Source organism: Panthera onca, chromosome C1 (genome assembly GCF_046562875.1).
Source record: "Panthera onca isolate mPanOnc1 chromosome C1, mPanOnc1 haplotype 2, whole genome shotgun sequence".
Taxonomy (NCBI): Eukaryota; Metazoa; Chordata; class Mammalia; order Carnivora; family Felidae; genus Panthera; species Panthera onca.
Genome location: NC_138346.1, coordinates 80,272,666 through 80,284,332, shown reverse-complemented (window position 1 = coordinate 80,284,332; position 11,667 = coordinate 80,272,666).

The window sequence follows — 11,667 nt, the reverse complement described above, 5'->3', positions numbered from 1 at the left end:
TCTAAATCAACCACAAGAAAAATTTTGGAAAGGTAACAAATACTCAGAGACTGAAGAACATCCTACTAAAGAATGAATGGGCTAACCAAGAAGTTAAAGAGGAAATTAAGAAGTATATGGAATTCAATGAAAGTGATAACACCACAACCCAAAACCTCTGGGATGCAGCAAAGGTGGTCATAAGAGTAAAGTATATAGCAATTCAGCCTTCCTAAAGAAGGAAGAAAGATCGCAGATACACAACCTAACCTTACACCTAAAAGAATTGGAAAAAGAACAGCAAATAAAACCCAAAACCAGTATAAGACAGGAAATAATAAAGATTAGAGCAGAAATTAATGCTATTGAAACCAAAAAAAAAAAAAAAAAACCCAGTAGAGCAGATCAATGAAACCAGAAACTGGTTCTTTGAAAGAATTAACAAAATTGATAAACCACTAGCCAGTCTAATCAAAACAAAAAAGGAAAGGACCCAAATAAATAAAATCAAGAATGAAAGAGGAGAGATCACAACCAACACAGCAGAAATACAAACAATAATAAGAGAATATGATGAGCAATTATATGCCAATATAATGGGCAATCTGGAAGAAATGGACCAATTCCTAGAAACATATACACTACCAAAACTGAAACACGAAGAAATAGAAAATTTGAACAGACCCATAACCAGTAAGGAAATCAAATTATAGTAATCAAAAATCTCCCAAAAAACAAGAGTCCAGGGCCAGATGGCTTTCCAGGGGAATTCTACCAAACATTTAAGGAAGAGTTAACACCTACTCTCTTGAAGGTGTTCCAAAAAAATAGGAATGGAAGGAAAACTTCCAAACTCTTTTTATGAAGCCAGCATTACCTTGATTCCAAAACCAAAGAGAGACCCCACTAAAAAGGAGAACTGTAGACCAATTTCCCTGATGAGCATGGATGCAAAAATCCTCAATAAGATATTAGCCAACCGGATCCAACAATACATTAAAAAAATTATTCACCACGACCAAGCAGGATTTATACCTGGGATGCAGGCTGGTTCAATATCTGCAAAACAATTAACGTGATTCATCACATCAATAAAAGAAAGGACAAGAACCATATGATCCTCTCAATAGATTCAGAGAAAGCATTTGACAAAATACAGCATCCTTTCTTGATAAAAACCCTCAAGAAAGTAGGGATAGAAGGAGCATACCTCGAGATCATAAAAGCTATATATGAACGACCCAACGCTAATATCATCCTCAATGGGGAAAAACTGAGAGCTTTCCCCCTAAGATCAGGAACGAGACAGGGATGTCCACTCTTGCCACTGTTATTCAACATAGTATTGCAAGGCTTAGCCTCTGCAATCAGATAACACAAAGAAATAAAAGGCCTCCAAATCAGCCAGGAGGAGGTCAAACTTTCACTCTTCACAGATGACATGCTACTCTATATGGAAAACCCTAAAGATTCCACCAAAAAACTGTTAGAACTGATCCATGAATTCAGCAAAGTTGCAAGATATAAAATCAACGCACAGAAATCGGTTGCATTCCTATACACCAACAATGAAGCGACAGAAAGAGAAATCAAGGAATCGATCCATTTACATTGCACCCAAAACCATAAAATACCTAGGAATAAATCTAACCAAAGAGGTGAAAAATCTATACACTCAAAACTATAGAAAGCTTATGAAATAAACTGAAGAAAACACACACAAAAAAGGAAAAAGATTCCATGCTCCTGGATAGGAAGAACAAATATGGTTAAAATGTCGACACTACCCAAAGCAATGTACATATTCAATGCAATCCCTATCAAAATAATACCAGCATTCTTCACAGAGCTAGAACAAACAATCCTAAAATTTGTATGGACCCAGAAAAGACCCCAAATAGTCAAAGCAATCTTGAAAAAGAAAACCAAAGCAGGAAGTATCACAATCCGGACTTCAAGCTATACTACAAAACTGTAATCATCAAGACAGTATAGTACTGACACAAGAACAGACACTCAGATCAATAGAACAGAATAGAGAACCCAGAAATGGACCCAGAAATGTATGGCCAACTAATCTTTGACAAAGCAGGAAAGAATATCCAATAGAAGAAAGACAGTCTCTTCAGCAAGTGGTGCTGGGAAAACTGGACAGCGACATGCAGAAGAATGAACCTGGACCACTTTCTTACACCATACACAAAAATAAACTCAAAATGGATGAAAGACCTCAATGTAAGACAGGAAGCCATCAAAATCCTCAAGAAGAAAGCAGGCAAAAACCTCTTTGATCTTGGCCACAGCAACTTCTTACTCAACACGTCTCTGGAGGCAAGGGAAACAAAAGCAAAAATGAACTACTAGAACCTCATCAAAATAAAAAGCTTCTGCATAGCGAAGGAAACAATCAGCAAAACTAAACGGCAACCGACAGAATGGGAGAAGATATTTGCAAATGACATATCAGATAAAGGGTTAGTATCCAAAATCTACAAAGAACTTATCAAAGTCAACACCCAAAAAACAAATAATCCAGTGAAGAAATGGGCAAAAGACATGAAGAGACACTTCTCCAAAGAAGATATCCAGATGGCCAACTGACACATGAAAAAATGCTCATCATCACTCATCATCAGGGAAATACAAATCAAAACCACAATGAGATACCACCTCACACCTGTCAGAATGGCTAACATTAACAACTCAGGCAACAACAGATGTTGGCAAGGATGCGGAGAAAGAGGATCTCTTTTGCATTGTTGGTGGAATGCAAGCTGGTGCAGCCACTCTGGAAAACAGTATGGAGGTTTCTCAAAAAACTAAAAATAGAACTACCCTACAACCCAAGAATTGCACTACTAGGCATTTATCCAAGGGATACAGGTGTGCTGTTTCTAAGGGACACATGCGCCCCCATGTTTATAGCAGCACTATCCACAATAGCAAATGTATGGAAAGAGCCCAAATGTCCATCGATGGGTGAATGGATAAAGAAGAAGTGGTATATATATACAATGGAGTATTACTTGGGAATCAAGAAGAATGAAATCTTGCCATTTGCAACTACATGGATGGAACTGGAGAGTATTATGCTAAGTGAAATTAGTCAGTCAGAGAAAGACAAAAATCATATGACTTCCCTCATAGGAGGACTTTTAGAGACAAAACAGAAGAACATAAGGGAAGGGAAACAAAAATAATATAAAAACAGGGAGGGGCACAAAACAGAAGAGACTCATAAATATGGAGAACAAACAGAGTGTTACAGGAGGGCTTGTGGGATGGGGGATGGGCTAAATGGGTAAGGGGCACTAAGGAATCTACTCCTGAAATCATTGTTGCACTATATGCTAACTAATTTGGATGTAAATTAAAAAAAATAAAAAATAAAACAAGTTAATGAAAAATAAATAAAATAATATATAAAAAAATAAAACACAACTGAACCTATATCTTTGAAAATAAATTTCTCTTCCTCCTATATTCCCTATTTTTGAATTATTACCATGATTCTTGAAATCAATAAGACCCAAACTTTCAGAATCACTTTTGGCATCTCTTTCTCCCTTGCCACATACATTGTGCAGATGTATTGCTTATATAACATCAAGTCTTGTCTCTGCACAATTACATCTTCCTCTTTCCACTGACACAGCCCTGATGTGATCTTCTATGGTCTCTCACTGAAATTATGACAGCCTCCCAATCAAGCTTCCTAGTTTCTACTTCTCCCAGGTCCAATCCATTCTACAAAATGGGACCAGGTTCATTTTCCAAAAGCCATCCCCAGTCATATCCCCTGCATGTTCAAAAACCTCCCACGACCCCTCATTCATTGCCTACTGCATAAAAACCATATTCTGAGGCTAATTCAAAAAATTATAGTCCAAGAGATAGAATAAAAAGCAAGAGAAGTCAGTGTCTTAAAAGCTAAAGGGAAAACAAACAACTGGATGATATTAGGAACATCCATTTCCATGTTCCATTTAGTTAAAATATTGCATTAAAATGAAACACAAATAATCATATATACTAGTAATCATATATCTGCAATCATATTGCAGATAGAGGTAAAGACATTGCAGGACCACATAGTGCTTTGTTAAGGAATATCCAAAGGAGAAGAGCACTAGGGGTAGAAGGTCAAAGCACCTTTGCCTTTCCAACTTGTGAAGGCCTCAGAGTGATTGTCAGGTTTTTTGTGTTCATTGATTCCATGTTCATGGTAAAACTATCAGTCTCCTTGAGTAAAGACCTCTTTATCTCAAAAATCCAGAGATAAATTCTGCATTCAAACTGGAATACTATACACTAGTCCAAAATTTTTAGTATAATCTCAAAACAGAAGAGCATCTGTTCACATGGAAAATAAATAACGATCATGATGCAGTGTTCCTCAGAAATGTATATTGACAACAGGCTCTAGTCTAACAATTTGTATGTGTTGGCACAACAATAAAACTGTATTTAGTAATATGGAAATTCTTAAGTCCATTAAAGCAGGAAACATGTATACCATTATATAGTATATGCTAGAAAAATATCACTAGAACCAAGCAAGACATTTGTTTTCCTTTTTCCTTGGTATTCACTTTTTTCTCCCCAGGGAGACACAGGGTATTATTGGTTATAAGTAATTTACAGTCACATTTTGGCTTTTATAACAGAATGAGAAATGCATAATAAACTATGTGGATGTTGAGATATACAGATATACAGTGAGCATATCCCAGACTGAAAATAAAACAAAACAAAACCTGATCCCACCACCTCTCCAATCTCAAATTCAAAGACTTGTGTTTTGCTCTAACAAACTACTGTGGGACAGTCACGATATTATGGGGCAAGAGAGCACCACACTGAGAAATGACAAGGTAAAAATCTATGATGTGCAATTGTTCCGAAGGCTAGTGATGCCTGCAGGCTGTCCTGAGGAATTTGATACTCCACATATTTTCAAAGGAGCCCAGAGCATCAGTACAGGTTCCCAACTGTCACCTCAGTATTTTGGGATCACTTCTAAGGAATTTCACAGTCCAAACAATTGTTTGAACATATGGTTGCACTCTCAGAAAATATAAACTAAAAATTCAGTATGAACGTAAGTGAGAACCTTTAAAGCAGAAGTCATTCAAGTGTAGGGTTTTTTTTAAATGTATTTTTATAATTATTTCATAGTATCAAGGCAGACCTCATTTGAGTAAAGAAAAAAATGGGACTTTTCTCATGATTACTGAATGTGTTACTGCTGATTTTACTTAGCATAGGGCATTTCTCTCATCTCAGTAAGCTGTCTTACCCTATTTACAAAACCACACATATGTTGATTCAAAGGAAAAGACAGAGAGAATATTATGCCAAAGGGATAAAATCATATTTTTCTCTATTTGTAGAATTTAATTAACATCAATCCATTTAATTTCATTGAGTACCTAGTATTGTGAAAATTATATTCAGTAAGAATAAGTGAAATAAAAAGTAAAATCATCATCCCACCCTTTAGAGTCTCGCACCTGAATACGAGACCAAAGAAAAGTAGAATGAAAGTCTACCAAATGGAATGATTGGCACTACGGTAAAGGAAAACAGAGGGTCCCATGGAGCACAGGAGAAGGGCATCTAAGCACTTCTGGGGTTGAGGCTCCCTGAGCTGAGTGTCTAAGGACATGAAGGAGTTAACCCAGTGACAGAGGAGAAAATGAGCTTTCCAGACAGGGCAGGAGCAAGTGCGAAGCCTGGAACTGTATGAGAATGTGAGAGCGCCTGCACTCGGGAGTCAATGGGGGTGGGGTGGTAAGTCTTTGAGGAAGGTTCAGATCTCATCCCAAAGCACTCTCAAAATCCATAAGACTTGCCTGGGGCATGTTTCTCAATGCATACCCCACGACCACAAACACATACTTATATCAGATGTTCAGTTGGTTACAAGCCTTCTACGGCATTAACCTTGGGAGGGCTGCATAGCACTTTGGCATTATAGAGACATGGTTTCAGGTAAGGGCACTGGAGCTTCTGGCTCTAGAACTTGGTCAAGGCATTTAATATTCCTGAACCTCCATTTCCTTCATTTGTTTATTTGTTTATTTATTTATTTAGGGAGCATGCATGAGTGGGGAAGGGCAGAGACAGAGGGAGAGAGAGAATCCTAAGCAGGCTCAGTGCTGTCAGCACAGAGCCTAACACGGGACTCAAACCCATGACCATGAGATCATGACCTGAGCCAAAATCAAGAGTTAATCACTTAACTGACTGAGCCACTCAGGCACCCTCCTCCATTTCCTTTAGATGTAAAATAGGGATAATTCCCCTTCAAATGGTTACCATTAGGAGTAGATAAAAGGAAGCACATGTCACATTGGAGATGTTCAGTTATGTTCTTCTCTTCCTCTTTCTCTTATTAGCTACCCTTTAACTGTACTGTAACAGGAAGAGTTCTCTAGGTCGGTCTGGAATATTCTGAATTTTTTTCTTCTCTTCCCAGTGATAAGCCTCATATAAGAAAAAGCATTGCAGTGGATGGGTTATCTCATGAGGGCTAGCAAACTATTTACAATAGAGAAAAACACTTATATAAGGATAGAGATTCACATGAGTGAGTCTCAAATTCACTTAATTCAGCTCAGAAGCCAGTGAGCTTTGGACATGATTTTGAACCCATCGCTTTGCTTCCTGTTTGGACAGCTTCAAAAATATTTATAAAGCAGAGTTCAAGGTTCAGCCACAGATACACCATTTCCTCAGTACACAGAAAAATACAGGAAAATGATCTAGAATGGTGCAGTTAGCTCTGGCCTAAATGCATATTCAGACTCAGACCATGTCATAAATACACATATAGAAACTGTAGTGCACAAGTCTTTATTTGACAAGATGCCTTAAAATAAAACTAATGGGGGGAGGTTTGGTGTTCGGGTAGTCAGTTGAGTGTCTGACTCCTGATTTTGGCTCAGGTCATGATCTCACAGTTTTTAAGTTTGATCCCTGCACTGTGAGTGCAGAGCCTGCTTAGGATTGTCTCTCTCCCCTCTCTCTCTCTGCCCCCACCCTGCTTATGCTCTCTTTCTCTCAAAAAAAATAAAGAAACTTAAAAAAATAAAATAAAATAAAATATAAAATAAAATAAAATAAAATAAAATAAAATAAAATAAAATAAAATAAAACTAATGGTAATACAGAGCCACAATCTGACAGTTCATTCATGGAAACTAATGTGTTTTAAAATGTAGTTTTTTGGAGGTGCCTGGGTGTCTCAGTTGGTTAAGCGTCTGACTTCAGCTCATTCATGATCTCATGGTTCATGGGTTCAAGGTCCACACTGGGATCTGTGCTGACAGCTCAGAGCCTGGAGTCTGTTTCAGATTCTGTGTCTCCCTCTCCCTGTCCCTCCCCCACTCATGCTGCCTCTCTCTCTCAAAAATAAATAAGCATAAAAAATTTTTAAAAAGAAATAAATCAACATTTAAAAATGCAATTTCTTTCTACTTTTATAGAGGTAATGTTGCTCATTTATCTTATATTTAGTAACATTCCAGTAGGTCTACAGTGACACCTGTAATGAAACCTAATAATATTTCTGTAACATAATGTATAAATATTCACATTAGTAAAATAATTAATGACCAAAACAACCTCACATTCAGTTCATGTTTGGCCACAAAATAAGTTCAAATCACGTCAAGATTCACAACCAAATAAAAAGGAAAAAACTTATAGTTTTCAAAGCTTTTTGACTTTCGGAAACATACTGGATAAACTACTGAGGACCTGTAATATATCTTCCTTCAGGGAGTTTTCAATCCTATTAGGTTGCTATATTAAAAAATCCACACATCTCATGGGCAAGATCCAAAATAGCATTTAAAACCACTTGGTCAAATCATAAAAAGTCATAAATTACTTCAAATTCTGCTATCATATTTAAACTTGTGTTGATAATATAAGAAATGTGCACAAGTTATGGCTTTTAGTTTATTGTGATGGTCTTACGTTATTTATGGGAAAAAATATCAAGTTAGAAGAAAATGTAGTTTGCCGACTTATTTAATAAATGTTTTCCAGGGTTGACAGAAATGAAATTTAAGGTAAATTGTTTGCAAATTAAGGAAAATAAGACTTCAAAAAAAATCACTGACATTTTAGCTCCTGAAAACTGTTGACTAAGGAATCATTGAGCATGATTCTTCTAGCACATTCTCTCCTCTATTTTAGATGGTTTGCCAGGGCCCTAGAGTACTATAATATCTTGCTGAGAAGTAGAACAGTCAAATGGATGCAAAGGTTTTATGTGATCAAAATGAAAAAGAAACAGTGTGCTAGAATTTCCTGTGCATTATTACTAAAAACACTTTTGGCTGGTTATATTTAGAATTTTCCCAATGTATATATACCTATGCTCAGAATATCTTTGCATGTGATATTTATGTAGTGATCTCATGGGCATTTATTTATTCAGTTTCCTAATGAAGGGTAACAGAATATGGTACCCAAAATATGCCGCTTTGGCATAAGAACTGTTTTGAGATGAAGCAAACACAAAAAATCCTCCTACCCAGCCCCTATTTGTGTAAAATCTGGACATAAACTTTCAAAGATGTCCCTCCCGCACTCTCTACCAAAAAGGACAAAAGTTAATCACCTAGAGAGATTAAGACTCTATCAGTCTATAGACAGTACCAGAGGAATCTTACATAACAAACTTTCTAACTATGCTTTATCTTTTTCCTTGGAAGCCTAAAACTGTTTTCCAGAAATTTGTGTGTGTGTGTGTGTGTGTGTGTGTGTGTGTGTGTGTGTGTGTAAGATGCTATATAAGTCAAAAGTTCAAAGCCACCTCAAGTTACTCATTTTCCCCTGGGTATCTCCCGTGTGTATATAAGGCAAACATGTTAATAAACTTCTTGTTTTTCTCTTATTAACTTGCTTTTTATTACAGGTGTCTTAGCCAAGAACTCAGAAGGAGAGGGGGAAATTATTTTTTTTTCCCTATGCGGAAAACAGAATAACTTTTGTTGACCTTAGTAAGTCAGCTCCCATCTTATATAATGTACAAATAGATGCTCAGTTAATACTACTTTAGTATACCACTTGGAAGTGTAATGAGACCAAATTCAAATCAATAATGACATCAAAACTACTAATCCCAAATAATTAGTGAATTACTTCTTACTAGTTCATCACTTTGTATTATCCCACTACAAGAATATAGTAATACTCAAATGCTCTAGTCAGCTTTACTGAATATACTAGATCTACATAATCTGTGATAATTGTCTGATCAGTATAAGTAACATATTTTGAAGAGAGCTTCTTAGCCTCACTTACCCTAATATGAAGATATGCAGCTGTTAATAAAAGGGAAATGAAGATCAAAAAGCATTCCAGTCTACAAAAGACTCACTAGCTTCATCGCTCTACCCTTCTTTGAATAATTCTATCAAATGCTTAGTCTTTCACTTTAATAAATGCAATCTATTTATTTTGGTAATAGCATCTCAGGACCACTTAAACCATACTTGAGCTTCACAGTCTAGGCAGACATTTGACTACCTAGAAGGACTGTATCTGTATCTCTAAAAAAGCCAAAGTACACAGTGAAAACCAATAAAGGAATTGATTAAAAGAAACACACATCAATCCTTTGGGCAAATGGGAGCATGTAGTGAAAATGATGCTTTCATCCACACATCTGGTTTGCTAATGTATGCAAGTAAGGTTTGTAACATCTCTATAATTATTCCACTTAAAGTAAAGAATGTCCTCAATTCATCCAATGTGGGGCGGGGGAGGAGTGGGGAAATAGTTGCCAGTGTGGAATGATTGCATAAAATAGGGAATAAGCACACAAAAGTATGGCTTTTAAAATTTTATCAATTTCATCTTTAATGCCTAGAGGTTTCAGTTTCATGATAAGAAAACATTTATTGAGTGCCTGTTATACACTAGGCACTGGGCAAGAAAGGACCCAACACATAACCTGTGAATAAAGTACCCACACCCAATGTTCTTAGTGTATAATTGCATATTATTTTAATAAATAGCCATGGGCTTCTAGAAATAAGGGAAAGTGATTCTGAATGTGTTACTTTAAGTTCCAGCTCTTTGAAGCTATTAATACATGTTTATATTTTAACATGTTTTTCCTATAAATTCATCTTGCTTCCAATTGTAGCAGTATCCACAAGAACATGTTGACTTCAGGACACATGGCTTTTAAATAATGACTGTACTACAGGATTTGGCACTGCCGCAGAGAACCAGGATATTTGGTGCAGAAGCATTGTTTTTAAGCACTTCTTTATGAAGAGAAAGAAGAGAGCCAGTTCTCTGATGGACTCACTCTTTCCCACAAACCCCGGCCACATGTTTATATGAAGAACATAACGGAACACCTCCACTCTGAAGCCCTAGCATCACCAAAAACAAAAATTCCCACCTCTTGAGTTCCTATCACTTAACAAGAGTGAAACAAACCTAGGGGGTGAACACACTAGATCAACCGTTATTCGGCAGGCACACGCTGTGCAAGGAAAGGGTCACAGTTAACTATTCAAACACGTGGGACCCAGAGTGTTTAGAGATTAGCTAGGTGATGACAGAGCATAGCCATCGGTATTCACATTCAGTCTTTAAAAGCTGTTGAACAGAGGGGCACCTGGGTGGCTCAGTTGGTTAAGTGTCTGCTTTCAGCTCAGGTCATGATCTCCTGGTTCATGGGTTCAAGCCCCACATTGGACTCTCTGCTGTCCGGGCAGAGCCCACTTCAGATACTCTGTCTCCTTCTCTCTCTGCCCCTTCCCCACTCATGCTGTCTCTTTCTCTCTCTCTCTCTCTCTCTCTCTCTCTCTCTCTCTCTCTCCCTCTCAAAAAGAAATAAATAAACTTAAAAAATTAAAAACCATTGATCAAAGACTGCAGGGCCCTTGAGATAAACGTCTTCTTTGAACATATTTATAACAGTTCATTTTCAGTGTTTAATTTTCAGACCTATGAATAGGAAAATTTTCTTTCCATGCTTTCTAATGGAGCTTTAAGTAGTCTATGAAACTTGAAGCAAACCACAAATCCTCTGTAGATCTGTTTCCAGCACCTGTAGGATATATAGAATAATACTCCTGTGCATGGAAAGAACCTGTTGGTATACTTGAGATTCATCCACAATGCAGGGAAGATTATTTACAGCAAAATAGGTCAGACATTAGACCTGTTCATTAACAAGTTCTGGTGACTGGCCAGGCAGAGAGATGTGTACATAACTGGAGTCTGGGCCAAAATGTAAGTCCAGTCCTTGGATCCAGGAGCCCCATTAAAAAACTGACAGCTGTGTTACAAGAGTGCACAACAAGAACGATAACTGGATTTCAACACTAAGTTTTTGCTTCCTATTCAAATAGATTTGGAGAAAATGCTAGACAAGAGTCAACAGAGGTATCCAACTTTCCTTGGGTAAGTCACTTAACTCTCAGTGCTATTGCATCATCTATAAAATTGGGACATCAGTGGCACCTGTCTCATAGTGTTCATGGCAACCCGTAGTCATAATCTAAGAGAGAGCTTATTATTAGGAAGTCACACTACAAAAGTAGTCTACATTCAAGCATCTAATATCTGGAACACTCACATTACTTCTGTAGGTAAGTCCTTGTCCTGCTAGGATAAAAATGTGAATGCAAAACTATGAAAGGAAATTTA